Raw genomic sequence first — 5515 nt, 5'->3', positions numbered from 1 at the left:
GGGGGATGTGTGATGACAAATTTAGACTGATTGCTTAAAAAAAAAAAAAAAAAAGAAGCCAAGAAACCCTATAAAATAAAAGCAAAAATTCCACTAGAAAACCAGAGGGAGTTATCTGATTGTGAAACTGAGTGCTACGAGGCGTGCACAGTTTAATGTGGAACAATATCTAGGGTTCTTCCAACTTCGGCTGTTCAGAGGATGCCGGGGAGGGAAGGAGGCTCTGTCTGCTGTTCCTGCTTCACCTGCTGGGGCCTGGGACAGGGGAGGCAGTCGGGCAGGACACCTGTGAGGATGTCTGGAGTCGGGGTGCTTGCATGTGTCCTGCTGGTTGTGGCCAAGGATCCACACTGGCTCACGTGGAGAGCGGCCCAGTGGAGGCTCCAGCTGGTCTGTGCTGAGAGCCTGGGGAAGGATGAGCTGGAAGCTGGGGGTTTGAGGTATCTCTGAGTTCCAGCCTTAGAGGGAAAGACCAGGAACAGAAGGTAAAAGAGAGAACATCTGCCTCGTACTCTGGTCTGGTCGGCAGCAGGCCCAAGGGGTCAAAGGTCAAGGGGAGGACAAGGGGGACTTCCTGAAGCTCCCGGGAGAGTGCCAGCCAGGCCGACTGTTGTGCAAGTTCTGGGCTGGCCTGCGAGGGCAAGCTGGCAGAGGAGTCATGCCTGATCAGCGGCCAGCATGGTGTCTGCCCAGCCCCCTCGGCCTGTCCTATGAGACTCCTGGCGCTGCAGTAGTGCCCTGTCTCCTTTCCTTCAGGGAACCAAGCCCCCATCCCAAGGAAGCACTCTTGTCCCACCTGTGGCCATATTCTGCATGCCCGCGGGCTTCCTCTCATTCTCATCCGGAACCTCTTTTCATTGGAATTGCCATTCCTCAAGAAACCAGAAAAACCTACTCAAGCAAGCTTCTTTCTTCCAATCCCACGCTGATATCTGAAGAAGTCAGAGGGCCTTGTGAGGGAAGTGCTGGGACAGGTCTCAGGGTCCCACGCCTACAGAAAGGAGACACAGAGTGGAAAGGAAGAGGGCAAGTGCCTGGGGCTGCTTGGGCGCCAGGCCCCGGGCTACCTTGACAGATGGGCGGCACCGCTCTCATTTCAGCCTCGCGAGAGCCTTTCCAGGTCTGTAACAGTTATTCCCATTTTACAGGAGAAGAAATTGAGGTTCTAAGGGCTTGATTAGCCTGATGGCCGGTAGGGGCAGAGCAGAGACTTGCACTTGCCCTTTTACAGAGTATGTCCTTGTTCCTCAGTTCAACCCATTTTGGCTGGAGATGGAAAACGAGTATAAAGAAGGACCTAGGATGATGCCCTGCTCACAACCAGCATGGGAACACCATTAATCAAGGCTGAATCTCATGGCCAGGGGCAGGATCCAGGATGGAGCCTCCTGTTAGCTACCAATTTGTCTTCTGCAATTCAGCAGCTGTGAAGTCAGGAGGTGGGTCAGCGGCACGGTGTCTTTCAAATTGGGCTCCTGGGCATCCTGGCATCTTATAGATATTGGGATAGGGGGCCAGGCACAGTGGCTCATGCCTGTAATCCCAACACTCTAGGAGGCTGAGGTGGGAGGACTGCTTGAAGTCAGGAGTTCAAGACCAGCCTGGGCAACCTAGCAAGACCCCCATCACTACAAAAAATAAAAATAAAAACTAGCCAGGTGTGGCGTCTATAGTCCTTGCTACTCAGGAGCCTGGAGTGGGAGGATCACTTGAGCCCAGGAATTCAAGGCTGCAGTGAGCTATGATCGTGCCACTGCACACCAGCCTAGGCAATACAGCAAGGTGTTGTTTCTATTAAAAAAAAAAAAAAAAGAGAGAGAGAGAGAGATTGAGATAGGAGAGGAGAACAGGCTGAGTGAACAGGGGTGTGGGTGCCTCCAGCCCAGTTTCCATTGGAGAATCTCAGCATATCAATTTCAAGTACTGGACATTCATGAACGTTTTTATTTGAACAAGGCTTCCACAGCACTTTACAGTCTCTATCTGAGGTCTCTGCAGCTCTGGCCTGCTGGGAGTTGTGAACAGTTTAGGTCCTGGCCTGGGAAGAGAAATCAGAGGACCTGGTGAGGGAAGTGGGGTTCACCTTCCAGCCCTATGGGGATGCCGGGAGGGAGCAGGTCAAGGGTCAGAACCGGGAGATCATGCCATGGAGGGAAGGGGAGCTGCAGGCACCTGCTCTGCACCTGGCAAACACAAACAGACCTTTGGTCACAACAGCCTGGGAACCAGAAGCAGCAGCCACCTTCCTGGGGGCCAGACCAGTGCCCCTTTCCCTTTTCTCTGCCCAAGCTTATTCTCAGTGGACATGGGTTGCTGGCCACCAAACTAAGGCCGTGCAACCTCTCCTGACCTCACAGTATGGTTTCTGATGGCTCAGTAAGGGCTGGTTCAAGGTGAAAGCTGAGCCACGGTAAAGCTGCTCAGGGAGAGGAAAGCACCCAGTTACCGGGCATTTGGAGAGGGGCCAATCCCCTTGAAATGACAACCCTATTTTGTGGCCCTTTTATTGGCCATCCTAGACCAAAGTTTGCCCCTCTGCCTCAGTTTTCCTTTTGGGAATCCAGGCATGAGAATGGTGGCCCTCTCCTGGTGGCTTCAGCATGCATGGCTCCCTGAATATCATCATCTCCATGCTCCAGGCGGAGGAAAAAGCTGAGGGCTCCAGCTGCCCAAACACCAGAACTTTCTAGCATCCTGTCCCACTGCCCGCCCCAGGCCTGCCTCTGACCACCATTCACCCTCAACCTGCTACAGGGCCCAGTCTCACCCCACATAAGCAAAGCTGCCAGCAGGGTCCTTTGTGGTGCTGCTCCCGTGTGGCACTGCCTAGGGGCCCCACCATGGGGCAACAGATGGACCTATGGTCTCTCCAGAACAATGGTGGGGGAGGGGCCCTGGCATCGCCCGCCCCAAACAGGAAGCACTGCATGAGCTTCAAAGGGCTGGCAGGGCCAAGGGGCTGAGTGAGGGAGCCAGTGCCAGGACTGGCGGCTGCCTGAAGAGATGCCTGCCAGCCTCGGGATGCCCAGCCTGGTGGTGGAGGTGGGGCTGCGGTGGCCAGGGCAGCTGGCTCTTGAGCAGAAGATGTCTGGCACCCTGAGGACAGCAGCCTGTAACCTGGGAGCAGGTTAAGGAAAGGGGGCATGGACATTGCTGTTTCCCGGCTCAACTGTCACTCGCCAGCGGGGCTGCAGGTTCTTTCCCAGGCCGCGGTTGGCCTGGCCCTGCGGCAACTAAGCATGAGGGGCAGGGCTGGCACCAAGCCCGCCGCCCACTCCTGCCTCCTGCTCCCAGCTGCTCCGCTCAGAGCCTTTTCCTCTCCACTTCCTGTTCACACAGGGGGGGGCGGGAAGTGGAGGGAGGAAGTTGGGGGGAGGCGTGTAGGGGGGAACCCATTGAATAAAAGGAATTAACCGTTTCCCTCCTCTGACCTCTGGGAATTTCCGCCTGTGAAAGTGTCTCGAAGAATCAGTACGGCTGGGGGAGTGGAGGGGAACTGCGCCCCCTCTTGTCCCCCTTCCCCCACCCGGTGGGGATGGGGCCAGATAACTCCCTCTGGGCCCCTAACCTTTGTTTCCCTGGCGCCAGGGGGCAGAGCCAACGGCGGCCTGGAGCCTGATGGCCTCCGAGCCCCCTCCCAAACTTTGGGGTGGGTGCCAGGCCCCAGCCTGCGACCCGAGCCTTTGGGGGAGGGGCAGGAACTGGAACTGGTGGTGTCGGGGAATGAGCTCACACCAGAGCAGGCCAGGCTGAGCCCCGAGCCCTCTCCAGGGCTGGTGCCCTTGGCCAGTCGGCTGCGGTGACAGAAGGGAGGGAGAGGCCGGGCCGGCAGGGCCTGGGACTCTGGGCCGGCACACCCTCCCGCGGCCACACCCCCGGGAGCCAGGGTAGGGAGCGGTGGGCTCTGGAAGCCGGTAGACGGCGCCTCCTAGCGCCTGCTGCAGACTCGGCGGGGCGGCCCCCAGGGCCCTCTCCAGGGCGGGCCTCAGGAAGCACCTGCTCCCCAGGACCAGTGACCGCCCTGCGTCTCCCCCAGGTGGCTTCCTTGTTTACAGGCCTCCTGCTCTGGTCCCAGCGTCACTGCCTGTGGCCACTCCTCCTATTTCCAGTGACCGCTCCAGGAGTAGCTCATTCATCTTGGCCCCTGCCCACACAGCTGCTCCCACACCCCACCCCCCTCTGGCCCTCCCCCAGGCTTAGGGCCAAAGTCCTGAGGGCCTCCGCTCCGCTCTCCATTCCAGGTCTTGCTTGGCTTCCAGGGATCTAAGCTGTGGCTTCCCGTTGCCCTGACTCACCGGAACCCTATTCTGTCCCTGCCAGGGAAGCCTGGGGCCTTTTCCCAGGAAAGAGGAAGCAGCCTAGGACCAGATGGGCTGGCTTGGGAGAAGACAGAAGGGGCAGGGGTGTCCCAGGCTGCTTCAGCCAAGCCTTCTGGGAGCAGGGAGCAACAGGGCAGTGTTTGTTTAACTAATATGTATTAGGCACTCATTATGTGCAAAGACAGAGGCTGCAGTCTGTTTTCTCTAAGTAAGAAAGTGACCCCTTCAGAGGCAAGCTAAGCTTTATACTCACAGTCGGGGGACAAAGACCCTGAGCGCTCAACTGACTATGGTAGGTGTGAGGGGAGCCTAGGCCACATGGGGAGAAGGAAGCAGGAGCCCTCCAAACCTCCTGGGACAGTGCGAAGAACAGAATTAGGATGCGCTCTACTCAACGGGACCCCTCCCCCACATCTGCTTCTGGAGGAAGACAGGAGTCTGAAGGGTCATCAAAAATGCACAGCTTCCCATTAGCCCTCTCAGCTAACAGAGGCCATGAAGAGATCCTCTTGTTCTAGTAGTTAGGGAATTCTGCAGCAAAGTTCAACCTGTACTGCAGGAGATAAAATTCTTTAAAAAAAAAAAAAAAAAAGGCCGGGCGCGGTGGCTCAAGCCTGTAATCCCAGCACTTTGGGAGGCCGAGACGGGCGGATCATGAGGTCAGGAGATCGAGACCATCCTGGCTAACACGGTGAAACCCCGTCTCTACTAAAAATACAAAAAACTAGCCGGGCGAGGTGGCGGGCGCCTATAGTCCCAGCTACTCCAGAGGCTGAGGCAGGAGAATGGCGTGAACCCGGGAGGCGGAGCTTGCAGTGAGCTGAGATCCGGCCACTGCACTCCAGCCCAGGAGACACAGCAAGACTCCGTCTCAAACAAAAAAAAAAACAGCAAAAAAAAAGAGGGTTCTGGCTGGGTACAGTGGCTCATGCCTGTAATACAAACAGTTTGGGAGGCTGAGGTGGGCGGATCACTTGAGGTCAGGGGTTCGAGACCAGCCTGGCCAACATGGTGAAACCCATCTCTACCAAAAATACAAAAATTAGCCGGGCGTGGTGATGTGCACCTGTAATCCCAGCTACTCGGGAGGCTGAGGCAGCAGAATCCTTGAACCTAGAAGGCGGAGGTTGCAGTGAGCCAAGATTGCACCACTGCACTCCAGCCTGGGTGACAGAGCAAGACTTCGTCTCAAAAAA

General features: G+C 56.7%; 1 long non-coding RNA gene across 1 annotated transcript; it reads right to left on the bottom strand.

Moving 5' to 3' along the window:
- Nucleotides 1-1118: 1118 nt before the first annotated feature.
- Nucleotides 1119-4136, bottom strand: LOC111531155. The gene is made up of 2 exons (XR_002728156.2): nucleotides 3569-4136; nucleotides 1119-1628 (listed from the first exon to the last, which is right to left on the bottom strand). It is a non-coding gene; the product is annotated as an uncharacterized LOC111531155 (long non-coding RNA).
- Nucleotides 4137-5515: the final 1379 nt, after the last annotated feature.

Source organism: Piliocolobus tephrosceles, chromosome 6, assembly GCF_002776525.5.
Source record: "Piliocolobus tephrosceles isolate RC106 chromosome 6, ASM277652v3, whole genome shotgun sequence".
NCBI lineage: Eukaryota > Metazoa > Chordata > Mammalia > Primates > Cercopithecidae > Piliocolobus > Piliocolobus tephrosceles.
The sequence above is the reverse complement of the archived record's forward strand: the minus strand, read 5'-3'. Positions and strand labels throughout refer to the sequence as shown.